Here is a 17,034-nt window from a genome sequence, read left to right on the forward strand (position 1 = left end):
GTGGGTTATCTGAATATATCCTGCTGGGTTTATAACGATTTAGAAACGTGGTAATTAGAATTGTATCATATAGTACTTTTTCTTCTGCGCCTGGAACAATGGGTCCATGATTTGCAGGTCCTATGTGCTTGCAATACAAATGATAAATAATCAGAAAAATAACAGTTATAAAGGCCAATTCTTTTTTAAAAAATGAGTGTCTAGAGTGAGCTACTAATCCTCAATGTTCAGCACTTTTGAATATCAGGACACTTATTTAGTGCCTAAATATGGACATTGAAGCCTAACTTTAGTCATTCATTTTTTTAAAAAAATCTTCATCATAAATAATAAAGATGGGAAATTAACTGGAAACTCTCCTGTCAAGATAAACCCAGGATATTTAGACTCAGAATAATTTGGGTACCAAACACCCGTGACACAACATTAATTTTTTTCCGGGGGAAAGACCAGGCAAACTAACACAATTAACAGGGCTAGCCAGGACCTAAAAGTGCAAGGATAGTGTGTTATTTGATCCTTCTTCACTGAAATGACTGACGACCCTGTGATTAGTGCTCTACCCTTCAATTTAAGAGACCAAGTTTTGATTCAAATCCAATTTTTCATTCCAGGGCGGCTAGCCATGCAGTGGGAGAAACTACCTTACTTCACTCGGAGTGACCTTGCTCACCAAGTTAGGAGCAGTAATAACAGGCTCTACATGAAATCTCATCCAGCAATCCTCATCTAGAAGATAGGCTACCAAACAGAACTTATACAATCAATCAGTTTTATTAGTCTATCTTAAGATTCTGCTCTAAAGTGTCCCCAAATCCACAGAACACAATTCTGTCTCATTGTTATTCAGTGACCAACTCCATTATGCTTAAAGCAGGTTTCATTGTATATTCATAGGGCACTGCTGAAATTCAGCCACCTCTTTGGTGGAAGGCATCATCCAGATGGACAGCCTGCACATCAGTGGGGAACAAGGGAATATTTTGGCCTGGAACATTGGTGTAAACGCTAACTCTTAAGAAAAAGTGTCTTGGCTCCTTTAGTGCAGAGCAAACAAGTCCTTGGTTTCAAAGATCACAAACCTGTTCCTGTTCCCATTGAAATCCAGAGCAAAACTCCAACTGACTTCTGTAGGAAAAGGATTTGTCCTTTATTCCCAAGAAACCACATAAAGTTAGCGGCATGGAATTCAATGGAGCTACTATACCATGGAAGGATGAAGGCAATCTCCCAAGGATTTGAGTCGTTGCAAACGTAATACTTAGCCCACTAAGCCATGCCCTCCAATGCCCAAATTGCATCATAAAATTATTCATTTTGTACCAATTAATTAGTGTAGTTATGAGGAAAGTCATGCGGTACTTCCAGGCTAACATTTATTGCTCAGTGTGTCCTTATTTGTTTATTCTGATTCCCTGATGCCATTAATAGAGCTGTACGTGAATCTTCTTTATGCTTCCAATCAGCATGTGCATAGTTACAAGTCCATTAGGGCCCTCTCAGATTATCCCACTATATGGTGTGAGTAAACAATAGATGCTGTTTTCCTGTGCCGGTAGGTCTCCGTGGATAACCTAATGAGATTACATCTATGCCAATCTAATACTGTTAGAGCAGAGTAAATGAAAGCCCTGTCAGCTGTGGCCATGAATTTTCTCACACCAGCAGTGCTTCTAGGGTTAAAAATAAAACGCTGCCTGCATTTGTTGCTGAAATGGTGAATAATCTAGGAAGTGATTATGTTCTTATAACCAGATTTCTCTTCTCCAGAGGTATCTCTCTGGGAATATTTGAGAAGCTGGGGAAAGCAGTTGCAATTCTCTTGGAAGGAAGCGAGCAAGGGGTAAATCTTGGAAATGCCAGACCTAAAACAGTGACCTGGAATTTATTCAAATGCCTTTCAAGTCTAATGCATAAAGCCTGGTTATTCCATCAAAGTCACTGTGAATCAGCACTCACTGCTTAAACATGTGAAATAGCCTGAGCTCATGTAGAACATTTTGAGCTAATGTACATAACTTAACAACTGACCTCCCTACCCTGTTTTTCTCAGTTTCCTCTAATGATGTGGAAAACAGGTTTCCATTTGATTCTGGTATTTTCATTTTCCATATTTAAAAAAAATCCTTTCCCTAAAGAATACATTGACTGGGAGGGGAGAGGGGGATTGCATAGCACCAAAATAAAAAAATCAGTATTTCATTCATGTTAAAAAAACTAACAAACAGAGAGGCCTGGGCACCAATAATAGCCATTAAATGGCTACATAAGCTACTGAACTATTGTTCATTTATTTTTTTTCTAGAGCAGTGCTGGACCTGATTCGCTGCATAACTCAACAGAGTCACACTGCTGCAACACTGGAGTAACACAATGGTGAATCAACACAGTTCCACTGTCTACGGAACTGAGATACTCGAGACTGAGTTACTGACTTCAAGGAGAGCAGGACTGGGCCCTGAATGTCTGTCTATTCTTAGCCAAGTGGAGGACTGGCATTTTAAAACTTTTTTTTTTTTCAGTCCTAATCATCAAAAACAATTGTCAGTAAGGTAGTGCATCTACTTACTTCCTGGGTCACCTACTAATGCTACATTTTCTGCTTGTAAAACGGATTTTTCATCCTGCTTTCAATTTGTTTCCACCGTTTATCACCAAAGATTCATCCTTACTTTGTCATACCTTACACTTCCCAACCACACACGCACTGAAGCTGCCTTTCAAAGCCATTGCATTCTAATATGTTTTTGGTGTAAGTGCCGCAACTCAGGTATATGAAACTGATACAGAGAACCCAGTATTGAGTACTTCAGTGAACTCTGCTCTAAAGTACAAAGATGGGTTGAACTTTCTGAGAAAGACTGACATGTAAGTGGCAGTGGTATATCAATTTCTAATCAATATTAAACCTCTAACTCTCCAGATCAATCACAGTTGCAGGGCAATGTACAGCTGGGCATACTTTCTAAGCAGTACAAACCAACAATGGTTTCACTGAACATTCTTTAACTCTGTTGGGCCAGGAATCTCTGCATCCAAGATATTTTCAACCTTGCAGTTCAAATGTACACTCACGGTTAGATATTAGGACTAATAATAACCAATAACCTCTTTCCCCAGCATAGCACACAACACATCTCACGGGTCTGATATCTTTTCCATAAATTGTAATGCTGAGGCAACATGTTATGCAACCGGTGCCCGCTTCAGTGTTAGAGTCCATCCAGGAGCTTTTAGTATTGGGATGTGACTATAGGGAACAGAATTGATACTGGGACTGCTAAGTATTGCCTGATACCTGACATTTAAATGGGACCATCTCACTGGTTTTGGTACTAACTTATGTGGAAGGATTCTCCAATTGTTTTCTCCTAGAGACCCTCAGGAAAATGATGTGGATTTCCGGACAGTATCTCAGTGAGACAAAATAACCATCTCCAAATGGTTCCCATATAGTCTGGGGGTACTCGGCATCTCACAGGAGACAGCCCTAAATCCACATGCAGTGGATGGAGTTGCAAACTGTGCATGAAGATGTTGGAATTTATCCACTGTGCAGATGTAGGTGCAGGAGCTTGAGAACTGTACATACACCCAGAAAAGAGGGCAAAGCACTTGGGAAATTAGGCACTGTGTCTCTGGAAATGAGAGGCTATGAGTTGCGCTACTCATCTTCCAAACACATTGCAATCTAAAGACTAGGCGGTGACATTGTAGCCTGTCCCTAGTGAGGGGTGGCATGTGGCTGCACGGCCACACCATTCTGTCGCAATGCATTCCCTGGTTCTTCCCTGGCTCCAGCGGGAAAGTAATCTGTTATAGGCCTATACCAGGAACAGATTACTTCCCCCTCCATGCCTGCCCATCTCTACTGATCAGCGGACTGAGTGGGGCAGAACCACAGCTCCACCCATTCCCTGTCCCTGCACAGTCACTCCCATCCCATCTGCTCAGGAATAGCTATCCTGTGGAGATACTGTCCTTGCCAAGTGATTGCCCACAATGCAAATAGCCCATGCAGGGGAGTAAGCAAGGTTTTCTTTACTCCCCTGTGTTGCATCATAAGGACTGGTCACAATCCTGCCTTAAATTATCTAACCCTATCTTAGCATAACACATCAAAGAGTGAATGATGCTTTTGAATGATTTACACTATAACTCATACGGGAAATCATCAGTGCTTATTTCCCCACCAAAAAGACTTTTGTTGGTTATCCTTCAGTAAACATACTGCAGAAAAATACATGTGCACCTATGAGAATTGTAAGATCCTAAAGAAATGGACATTTGAATTTTATCTCCACCTCCCTCTCTCTTATGCTATTTCTCCTGCTGTATTAACTGGGAGAGTTTGTTAAAAACATCACTCATCACATCTGCCTCTAAGTGCCTTGTGCTTGGTTTCAAAAGTGTATTTAGTTCTTGACATTGAATGGTTTTAAGAGAAAAAACAATGAAAGCAGGTAAAACCTGTAACCATCCCCAGAGGGGCAGAAGTCAAATGAGAGAATGCTGATGTCTTTGAGTTGACTGAGTCACAACCGACAGGTCTTAATAGAGTAAGGCATTCCAGAGACTGGTGTCAGAGGCTGTCAAACCTACCTCACTGACACCAATTAACTGGGAGATAGGGGATCTTAGAGTTTGGATCAAAGCCTTTCTTGTCCAGATGAAAGATCGCATCAGCTTTGAAAGAAAGCTCCAGATGTCTATGGGGGAAAAAATTCTTCCATTCAGACTGTTTTTCAGTGAATTTTGAAACATTTCAGCATGAGGAACAAAATAACGTCCCTGCTGGAAAATGTGTCAGATGTTTCATTTAAAAACAATATTAAGCAAGGAAGGTTGTAGCCAACTTGGAGGGAATGTTTGATCCTGTCCCAAATTTCCATTGCTTCTAAGGCAGGGAGATATTAAATCATTCTTACTAATCAGTTCTCCATTTAAGAACAAGCAACCTTTTAAAAAAATCTTTTTTTTTTAAACTTTCCTTCATGCAAGGACTTCAGGAGATCAGCCTACAGCTCATGGTACAGCAAACCACATCCGGAAATAATAATCTCATTGTTGCTGCAGTATATTACAAAGGTTACAGTGGTTATCCACCAAATTGGTTTAATAGTGTTGCATAAAAAGTTATGAGAGTCCTAAATTCTAATATATTTGATTCATTAATGGATCAAAAAAGCTTACAGGCAAACAGTATCCAACATTGTATTCATTGCACCATCAGTTTCACAGACAATGTAAATGGGATAATAGCTTTTTTAATTAGTACCTACAAATGTTTCATTGCCAACAAGGGATAGACATGTTCGAGAATATGAAAGAGATGTGGCCAGATTTATCCACAATCAATTACCTGGACCCAGATCTTGCAATCCTGTTGTCGGTGGGACTTTTGCCTGAGCAAGACTGCAGGATTGGGCCATTCCTTTTTTTAAGAGTCGTTTCATTTCAATTTTCCAACTGAGTGCAGAGGGGAATTGGTTTGTGTTTCTTTGTTTTGCAGGTTGATCATCAACCTCCAAATATTTATGCATTTATTGCACAGGATTTTTTGTTTTTGAAAGATTATTCCTTCTTTCAAACTTTCAGTAGAACACTGTTTAAAGCAGTGATACTCAGACTGAGGCTCCTGAGCCGCAAGTGGCTCTTTAATGTGTCTCCTGCGGCTCTTTGCAGCACATGATATTAAAACAATGTGTGCTTTTATTATTACCAGTCTACGTTATTAACCAATCGGGATGCTTTCACTATATTATTAACCAATTATGGTTGATAAAATAATAATATTTGGTCAGTTATTTTGCTATGAGAAGAATATATATTATTCAGTATATATATAATAAACAGTAGTAGGGTTCATATATATAGTAAATGAAACAATGAATTTACACTACAGTGGCTCTTTTGCGTAAAGTTGATCACTAATATGGCTCCTGATCCACTGAGGTCTGAGTGGTCACTGGTTTAAAGCACAGTATGTCTAGAGCTAACTGAGTTCATTGTTTGAGCAATTTGAAGGATTTCTAATACTGGGCATTGAAATAAGGGGGTTTCAAAGCATAGAAAAAATATGTGACAGCTGCAATTTACTAGCCCAGTCATGCTTCTGTTGTACTGTATTGATTGTGTCATGTTCAAAAACAATTTTGTGCAAGTGGCTGTCTCTTTCTGCTATCGCTCTTGCTACCATGTTGATTTCCTGCAGGAATAGATTTTCATCAGGGATGAGCCTGAAGCAAAACTCTGGAACCAAACAATTCTGGATTTTGGTGAAGTTTGGATTGAAATTCAGACTTGAACGCAGTTGGCCCTTCTCACTCAGAAACATAGGAATTGCCATACTGGATCACACCTACAGTTCATGTAGTGCAGTCACCTGACTCTGATAGAATCATAGAATATCAGGGTTGGAAGGGACCTCAGGAGGTCATCTAGTCCAACCCCCTGCTCAAAGCAGCACCGATCCCCAATTAAATCATCCCAGCCAGGGCTTTGTCAAGCCGGACCTTAAAAACCTCTAAGGATGGAGATTCCATCACCTCTCTAGGTAACGCATTCCAGTGCTTCACCACCCTCCTAGTGAAATAGTGTTTCCTAATATCCAACCTAGACCTCCCCCACTGCAACTTGAGACCATTGCTACTTGTTCTGTCATCTGCTACCACCGAGAACGGCCGAGCTGCATCCACTTTGGAACCCCCCTTCAGGTAGTTGAAGGCTGCTATCAAATCTCCCCTCACTCTTCTCTTCTGCAGACTAAACAAGCCCAGTTCCCTCAGCCTTTCCTCGTAAGTCATGTGCCCCAGCCCCCTAATCATTTTTGTTGCCCTCCGCTGGACTCTCTCCAATTTGTCCACATCCTTTCTGTAGTGGGGGGCCCATATACTGGCCATATGGTTCAAAGCAGGGTGCAAGAAACTCTATAATGGACCATTAATAAAGGTTTAAACCACAGTCCCGGATTCAAAGTCTTCTGAACTTTATGGGTGTTAGGCTCTGGATCAGAATTTTGAAGTACAGACACAGCCTGTGATTTAAAAATTACACAAACTTCCACTTTTTGTTAAGATACTTTGGTGTTGTTTAAGCATTCAGTTTTATTTCAAATTGAATGAACCAGAAGTAAAAATATCTCATCTTTACTAACAACAAAATTTACTGATTTGTCTTCTAAGTAAAAAAGTGCATAGACAATAAACAGACTTTGACATATTGGTACAAATATCCTGCTTCAAACAAATCAGTTAAGTTAACAAATGAAATTCACAAATTTAGGAGAGAAAAACAACAGTAACCAATGAGCCCCACTTCCACCCCCTTTGGAAACTAAAGTAGATAAATAGATTTAGTCCCCTCTGTGTCAAGAGAGACTTGTCCACATGCACTTTTTTCAATGCAAAGAATTGCACTTCATGTTAAGAGCTTCATCCTGCCACCTTCCTCATGTTGAGAGGTACCGTACACCCCAATCCATTTAAGCACATACTTAATTTTAAGCACATGCTTAAGTGATGACAACGAAATTGCTCAAATATTTAACATCATTAAGCATGTGTGTACATGCTTTGCAGGACTGGGGTCTAAATGAATCCAGTATTCTACTGTGAGTAAAGGAGATAGAATTAGTTCCTAAGCAACTAGTGAAAGAAAAAACTGTCCTTTAAAAAATCCTTCCATGGCAATGAAAACAATAGATAATAGCAAATAGAATACATATCATGTGAGGGCAGAATTGGCTATTACACCACAGTAAATCCAGATTAACTAATAAATACAGAAGAACTTAATGGACTTACTCAGATTTAGACTGGTGTATCCAAAAAAAAAAAAAAAAGAATTTGTACCATTGAATTCAAATATATGAAAATGTACAGGTTATCTAAAAGTCAGATGTACTGGGTTATATATAGGTTTCAGAGTAGCAGCCGTGTTAGTCTGTATCCACAAAAAGAAAAGGAGGACTTGTGGCACCTTAGAGACTAACAAATTTATTTGAGCATAAGTTTTCATGAGCTACAGCTCACTTCATCGGATGCATGCAGTGGAAAATACAGTGGGGAGATTTATATACACAGAGAACATGAAACAATGGGTGTTACCATACACACTGTAACGAGAGTGAGCAGGTAAGGTGAGCTATTACCAGCAGGAGAGCGGGGAGGAAAAAACCTTTTGTAGTGATAATCAAGGTGGGCCATTTCCAGCAGTTGACAAGAACGTCTGAGGAACAGGTTGGGGGGGGGAATAAACATGGGGAAATAGTTTTACTTTGTGTAATGACCCATCCACTCCCAGTCTTTATTTAAGCCTCAGTTAATTGTATCCAGTTTGCAAATTAATTCCAATTCAGCGGTCTCTCGTTGGAGTCTGTTTTTGAAGTTTTTTTGTTGAAGAATTGCCACTTTTAGGTCTGTAATCGAGTGAGCAAAGAGATTGAAGTGTTCTCCGACTGGTTTTTGAATGTTATAATTCTTGACGTCTGATTTGTGTCCATTTATTCTTTTACATAGAGACTGTCCAGTTTGGCCAATGTACATGGTAGAGGGGCATTGCTGGCACATGATGGCATATATCACAGTGGTAGATGTGCAGGTGAACCTTGATTATCACTACAAAAGTCCCCCCCCCTCCCCCCCGCTCTGCTGCTGGTAATAGCTCACCTTACCTGATCACTCTCATTACAGTGTGTATGGTAACACCCATTGTTTCATGTTCTCTGTGTATATAAATCTCCCCACTGTATTTTCCACTGAATGCATCTGATGAAGTGAGCTATAGGTCATGAAAGCTTATTCTCAAATAAATTTGTTAGTCTCTAAGGTGCCACAAGTACTCCTTTCCTTTTTTGGGGTTATATATAGGATTTAAGATTTTATTTACAGAACCACTGTATTTCAAAATAGTGTCAGAAAAATATAGACCTGGGATTTAGGTTAATTAATCAACATTTTAAAAAACTGTTTTGATATTCTTCCCAGTCCAGCTGTATTAGCACCACAGTGTTTTGAATTTTAGAATTATTTCAGACAAGTCTCATTTTTAAATATTTTTTAGCCATGTATTCTTGTTTGACAGCAAGGGGCTAAAGAACAGGTGGCTATTCAGATCCCTGTTTTGCAATAAGGCTTACTACCCTTGTATAATTTCCAGTCAAAATTTCTCTTAAATAAATATCTCATGCCCCCCTGTGGTTAAATTGAGAGGCTGCTGAGCAAGTCCATAAGAGATGTTTTTTCCTTTTCTTTCTATTTGCACACAGAATGTTTGCAGTATCTCTCACACACAAATGAAGCATTCTGACTGACTTAAATAGATAGTTTTAGATATTTTACTTATAAAACATGTGTATAAAATTACTACTTAAAGCATAGCATAGGAAAGTGCTTGATTGATAAGCATGCCCAGCATCTCTATAGCCCCCAGTACTTTACTTTGACATTTCATTTTTAAAGATGCTTGATAAAAATATCACATTATGACCTTGTTACCCATCAGTGACCTGATTTGATGGATTCACACTCCCCGAAGCCACTTGAGCACTTGTCCCAGACACAGCTGCCAAGTTTTGTGTAGTTCCATGTTCTCCCCCACCACCTCATAGGCAAGGAGTGTTGGTCATAAGCTGAAGTTTGTGATTCCCTCCCTCCCCCCACTCATGAATAATTTAACTCAATTGCACCAGCCACAGACATGGCTTCCAAACACTAAGCAGCAGCATGAGATCAGCGAAGGATAGTTATCAGTCAGTTCCTGTATAACTATAGCAAGGAGGAGAGAACACTGTACTGTTAAATTAACATTTTATGAGGTCCTCCTTGTATTCTTCTTCATTGTCCCCATCCTTCTCCTACATCACCTCCCCAGATGTCGAACTGTCTCGTGTGCTGCTGTCAAATCTGAGCAGGGCCTTCCCCAGCCTGCATGCACTGTTATTATCTACATGCAGAGCACCTAATGCAAGTTTTTTAGTTCTTGTTTTGTAAAAATTAAGTGGACAAGGGGTCAGTAGTGTCAGTAGTGTTCACTGGCAGTCACTGTGGTATATTTCAAAACTGTGTTGAAATTGTAGGTTGTCACTTTAAATTGTTTGGGGTTTCCTGGTCCAGATTGCAGGCTCAGGGGCTCTGTAGCAAAGCATATGATCAGAGTCAGTCTGGAAAGACCCAGACAAGAGCTAAGTTGGGAGAGTTGTGCTTCTCCGCCTTAGAGAGCAGCCTGCTTTTTCTCTCTCTGGTTTTGGTTATTGTGTGTTAAAGTTCTGGATTTTAAGAAGTAAAGTAGTGTTGCATTACAGCCTTCAGATGGCCAGGATCCCCTGGGGGACTAACATGAAGGGGAAGGGAGTCCAGGAGAGCTGGCTGTATTTCAAGGAATCCCTGTTGAGTTACAGGGACAAACCATCCCGATGAGTCGAAAGAATAGTAAATATGGCAGGCGACCAGCTTGGCTTAATGGTGAAATCCTAGCGGATCTTAAACATAAAAAAGAAGCTTACAAGAAGTGGAAGGTTGGACATATGAACAGGGAAGAGTATAAAAATATTGCTCGGGCATGTAGGAAAGATATCAGGAGGGCCAAATCGCACCTGGAGCTGCAGCTAGCAAGAGATGTCAAGAGGAACAAGAAGGGTTTCTTCAGGTATGTTGGCAACAAGAAGAAAGCCAAGGAAAGTGTGGGCCCCTTACTGAATGAGGGAGGCAACCTAGTGACAGAGGATGTGGAAAAAGCTAATGTACTCAATGCTTTTTTTGCCTCTGTTTTCACTAACAAGGTCAGCTCCCAGACTGCTGCGCTGGGCATCACAAAATGGGGAAGAGATGGCCAGCCCTCTGTGGAGATAGAGGTGGTTAGGGACTATTTAGAAAAGCTGGACGTGCACAAGTCCATGGGGCCGGACGAGTTGCATCCGAGAGTGCTGAAGGAATTGGCGGCTGTGATTGCAGAGCCCTTGGCCATTATCTTTGAAAACTCGTGGCGAACGGGGGAAGTCCCGGATGACTGGAAAAAGGCTAATGTAGTGCCAAACTTTAAAAAAGGGAAGAAGGAGGATCCTGGGAACTACAGGCCAGTCAGCCTCACCTCAGTCCCTGGAAAAATCATGGAGCAGGTCCTCAAAGAATCAATCCTGAAGCACTTACATGAGAGGAAAGTGATCAGGAACAGTCAGCATGGATTCACCAAGGGAAGGTCATGCCTGACTAATCTAATCGCCTTTTATGATGAGATTACTGGTTCTGTGGATGAAGGGAAAGCAGTGGATGTATTGTTTCTTGACTTTAGCAAAGCTTTTGACACGGTCTCCCACAGTATTCTTGTCAGCAAGTTAAGGAAGTATGGGCTGGATGAATGCACTATAAGGTGGGTAGAAAGCTGGCTAGATTGTCGGGCTCAACGGGTAGTGATCAATGGCTCCATGTCTAGTTGGCAGCCGGTGTCAAGTGGAGTGCCCCAGGGGTCGGTCCTGGGGCCGGTTTTGTTCAATATCTTCATAAATGATCTGGAGGATGGTGTGGATTGCACTCTCAGCAAATTTGCGGATGATACTAAACTGGGAGGAGTGGTAGATACGCTGGAGGGGAGGGATAGGATACAGAAGGACCTAGACAAATTGGAGGTTTGGGCCAAAAGAAATCTGATGAGGTTCAATAAGGATAAGTGCAGGGTCCTACACTTAGGATGGAAGAATCCAATGCACCGCTACAGACTAGGGACCGAATGGCTAGGCAGCAGTTCTGCGGAAAAGGACCTAGGGGTGACAGTGGACGAGAAGCTGGATATGAGTCAGCAGTGTGCCCTTGTTGCCAAGAAGGCCAATGGCATTTTGGGATGTATAAGTAGGGGCATAGCGAGCAGATCGAGGGACGTGATCGTTCCCCTCTATTCGACACTGGTGAGGCCTCATCTGGAGTACTGTGTCCAGTTTTGGGCCCCACACTACAAGAAGGATGTGGATAAATTGGAGAGAGTCCAGCGAAGGGCAACAAAAATGATTAGGGGTCTAGAGCACATGACTTATGAGGAGAGGCTGAGGGAGCTGGGATTGTTTAGTCTGCAGAAGAGAAGAATGAGGGGGGATTTGATAGCTGCTTTCAACTACCTGAAAGGGGGTTCCAAAGAGGATGGCTCTAGACTGTTCTCAATGGTAGCAGATGACAGAACGAGGAGTAATGGTCTCAAGTTGCAATGGGGGAGGTTTAGATTGGATATTAGGAAAAACTTTTTCACTAAGAGGGTGGTGAAACACTGGAATGCGTTACCTAGGGAGGTGGTAGAATCTCCTTCCTTAGAGGTTTTTAAGGTCAGGCTTGACAAAGCCCTGGCTGGGATGATTTAACTGGGAATTGGTCCTGCTTCGAGCAGGGGGTTGGACTAGATGACCTTCTGGGGTCCCTTCCAACCCTGATATTCTATGATTCTATGATTCTATGATTCCTAAAGGAGTATTTTATGTCTTTATCTAACTTCTCTGTTTGTATGTTGTGAATATGATCATCATGACACTGTGATGATTTGCAAATATCATCCACACAACAGAAGTACAGGAAGTATCCACAACTTCTTAAGGACTCACCATCTTCCTGATAATCACAATCCGGTCAGAAAACTTTGTATCACTTTGTAGTTTTGGTATAAGTAACACCTAACGTTACTAAAACTAAAGGAACTTAGAGATTACTATTTTTCTCTACATTTTTCTTTGTTTATTGTGTGCATTTCTCAGCACTTTATGTATAGTTAGTGTCACTGGGTTGTGGATGATCAGTTGCACGTCCTGTGTCATGCACTAATATGATCACATCACTCTCATGCATTCCTCTAAGGGGAATTATATGCACACTTTCCTTAAGACTTTCTAAAAATGTGTTTACTGATGACAACAGCAGAGCTGCTGCTGTGCCTGAGTTTGGGGTTGGAGAGGTGTAGTTTCTTCCCTGGTCCTCAGCATAGGACTGAGAAGCAACAGGAGCTTCAGGGGTATCCAAGGAAATCCCCAGACACAGGACCAGCAGGATGCTGGTGGAAGGGACAAGGAAGATCCCTATTGGGGCAAGGAAAACCAAGAGTTTGGTGATGGGTGTTACCTGGGGTTTCTCAGAACCCAAAGAAGTGGTAACTTAACTGTGTCTCTCCTCAAAAAGAAAAGGAGTACTTGTGGCACCTTAGAGACTAACAAATTTATTTGAGCATAAGCTTTCGTGAGCTACAGCTCACTTCATCAGATGCATTCAGTGGAAAATACAGTGAGGAGATTTATATACACAGAGAACATGAAACAATGGGTATTACCATACACACTGTAATGAGAGTGATCAGGTAAGGTGAGCTATTACCAGCAGGAGAGCGGGGGGAAGTGATAATCAAGGTGGGCCATTTCTAGCAGTTGACAAGAACGTCTGAGGAACAGTTGGGGGGAATAAACATGGGGAAATAGTTTTACTTTGTGTAATGACCCATCCACTCCCAGTCTTTATTCAAGCCTAAGTTAATTGTATCCAGTTTGCAAATTAATTCCAATTCACCAGTCTCTCGTTGGAGTCTGTTTTTGAAGTTTTTTTGTTGAAGAATTGTCACTTTTAGGTCTGTAATCGAGTGACCAAAGGGATTGAAAAGTTCTCCGACTGGTTTTTGAATGTTATAATTCTTGACGTCTGATTTGTGTCCATTTATTCTTTTACGTAGAGACTGTCCAGTTTGGCTAATGTACATGGCAGAGGGGCATTGCTGGCACATGATGGCATATATCACATTGGTAGATGTGCAGGTGAACGAGCCTCTGATAGTGTGGCTGATGTGATTAGGCCCTGTGATGGTGTCCCCTGAATAGATATGTGGACACAGTTGGCAACGGGCTTTGTTGCAAGGATAGGTTCCTGGGTTAGTGGTTCTGTTGTGTGGTGTGTGGTTGCTGGTGAGTATTTGCTTCAGGTTGGGGGTCTGTCTGTAAGCAAGGACTGGCCTGTCTCCCAGGATCTGTGAGAGTGATGGGTCGTCCTTCAGGATAGGTTGTAGATCCTTGATGATGCGTTGGAGAGGTTTTAGTTGGGGGCTGAAGGTGATGGCTAGTGGTATTCTGTTATTTTCTTTGTTGGGCCTGTCCTGTAGTAGGTAACTTCTGCGTAATCTTCTGGCTTTGGGTCTCGTGACAGTGTCAGGAATAAGTTAATGGGAACACAGCAGTTCTGGCTGAAAACTGTTGATGCAAGCAAGTGTGATCTGATATAAAACTACTATTTATTAGACATTAAGCACACACACACATACACAATAGGTTTAGGACATCCCATATATTTTTATCCACAGTCTGAGATGGTTTTGAGTGATCACCAGCTGGACATCCAGAGGCTGTCTTTCCATCCAGCGGATGGGGAGTTTAGATGTCAGCTCCTTGCCCGAAGAAAATCTCCCTCAGACTGCTCTGAGGTATTTACTTTTACTTAATCTTTTATAGTTAACTCTAACAGAGCACATAACCTATGATGACTCCTAGTGGGCCAGCAAAATAACCTCTACTGGGTCACCAATTCTCCTATTTTCAACTACTCATTATCTCAAACATTTCTAGTATTTCTAGCCCTATCAACAATATGTCAGTGGCACCTAAAACCAAGGGTGCTATTCACTCACCCTCTTCCATAACTTTCTGTTCTATCGTCCCATTGTAATTAACAAACTGCAAGTATGCAGCTATCTGACGTTGTCTCATAAAGGCCTAAGATTATTCCTAGCTATGGGATGTTTGGTTTTCAGACAGCAGTGGCTGAACATACAAAATGGCTGATTGCAGTACGGTTAAGTTCTGCGGTACAGGCAGGCATGTCAAATTCTGGGATAACACTCCCCTCCTTGCAGATCGCACACACACACAACAAATTCAGTGGGTTACTAGTGAGGCCCAGCATAGGCCTCAAGGCTCTTGAGTGAGACTGAGCAATAATCTTCTCACTGGCATACTCAGTTTTCACCCCTGATTCTGCCACATTTCGACCAGACCTCATGTAGATTCCTTGGGGAAGTACCCATGGTTTGCAAAAGTGCAGGCTTTGAAACCAATCGATATTTCTTCAAATCCAGCATGTCAGCACCAGGAACAAAACAACCACCATTATCTGAAACACTGCACAACCTGCATGAGCCAAGGAGCACCCGGCAGCAGTGGGGGCAAGCATCTACCTCCAGGTACCTCTGTGGGCCCATAGGTTGAATTCAAGACAAAAGGCCCTCTATTAGACACAGGTGAAAATTTTTAACAGTGAGAATAATTAACGATTGGAACAATTTACCAAAGTTTGCAGTGGAATCTCCATCACTGAATTTTTCAGTAAAGATTGGATGTTTTTCTAAAAGATGTGCTCTAGGAATTATTTTGGGGAGGTTTTATGGCCTGTGTTACACAGATGGTCAGACTAGACAATCACAATGGTTCCTTCTGGCCTTGGAATCAATGAATGGTTTGAAGAAAATATCTGAACCAGAAGACAGTGGTGGTTGGCGGAACATCCCATCTCACAACAGAAAGAGCTAGAATGAGAGAGGTTAGCAGGAGATGGAGGAACCCCTCCCTCTTACAGGAGTTGGGACAGGAGTGGGAGCCAGACCCAAGAAGCCATGCTTCTTCAGATGAGACAGTTTCAAAAATTTCAAGCTGACAGTATCCCTTTCAAGCACTGTTTGATGATCTGAAACTTCCAGGATATGAATTAAAGTTGAGTGGATTCTGCACATTAACTAATTGGAACCAGAATGCAGTTTCACTTTGCTGATATACATGACCCATTCTGTTTGCTTTCTCTAAATGCTTTTGTGAGCAAATATTTGTTTGCAAGAATGTTTGCAGAAAGAAAGCATTGTGTGAATACATATTCACACAAGTTTTGCCACGAGAAGTGTTTGTGTGACTTTGTTTTTAAGGTATTTTCTATGTCGCACATCATTGTAATGTCTGAACACCTCATACACACTAATGGATTTACCTTCACAGCACCTCTGTGCAGCAGGAAAATGTTGCTTTACAAGAGGGAATTGAGGCACAGAAAGAGAGATTAAATAACTTGACCAAGACCACACTAGAAGTCTCTGGCATAAGTAGGAAGTGAACCCAATTCAACTGCGACCCAATCAATAGAGTCCTGCAAATCCACAGATATCCCCTTTATATCCGCAGATATCCATGGACCATTTTTGCAGCTCATGGATCAGATGCAGATGATGGCTCTAACAATCAAGTGCTTTAACCACATGACCTTAGTTTAGAAGCTTCTTGTGTTTCAGAGACAGTCAGTCCAAGAGCAGAAACAGTATCACGTAACTTCATTTACTAATCACATGGCGCAACTAGCAAATTACAGATAATGAATACTCAAAGCATTGGTCAAGGTGGATAGTTCACAGACAGTCCATAGGCTCAGTTATGTTCTCATAACCCAATTGCTCAATCATTTCAAATAAATAAATTTGTAAAAAACAAAATCTTTCTGAAAATAATTTGAGAATATAAAAAAGGGACTAAATGTGCTGAATGAGGTGTTCACTGCTAACTGTTTGCATAGCTCTTCATATGCTAGTGACTGTGTCCATGAATGTATCGGTTTTTGTTTCACTTTTGCTTTAGGAGACTGGGCTTTGTATTAGGTTGATAGATTGTATCAGGGAGCTGGTGGAATAAGACTAAGATGAGAAATTAGCATACGGTAGGGGGTAAAAAAAGAGAAAAGGAAATGTGAAAATTTGGAACTAGAAGGTTGCTTGTCACGTAATGATGTGAAATCAACGTGCTTTTCTTTGTCCGGGCAGATCACTGCTAAATTAAAGAAGCACCCTTAATGGGACAAAGAGATGCAGGCAGAATGCATACCTGCACTGGTGCCATGGTCTTATCTCACTAATATTTCATATATTCACAAAGAACAGTACTGCAGATTACAGAGGGACACACAGACAACAAGGAAACCACAAAGAAATATATAGGGATGAAAAGAAATTGATTCATTTTGATAGGAACATAGGAATTGCCAGATTGGATCAGAC

The sequence above is a fragment of the Chelonia mydas genome, chromosome 2, assembly GCF_015237465.2.
Source record: "Chelonia mydas isolate rCheMyd1 chromosome 2, rCheMyd1.pri.v2, whole genome shotgun sequence".
NCBI classification, from domain to species: domain Eukaryota; kingdom Metazoa; phylum Chordata; order Testudines; family Cheloniidae; genus Chelonia; species Chelonia mydas.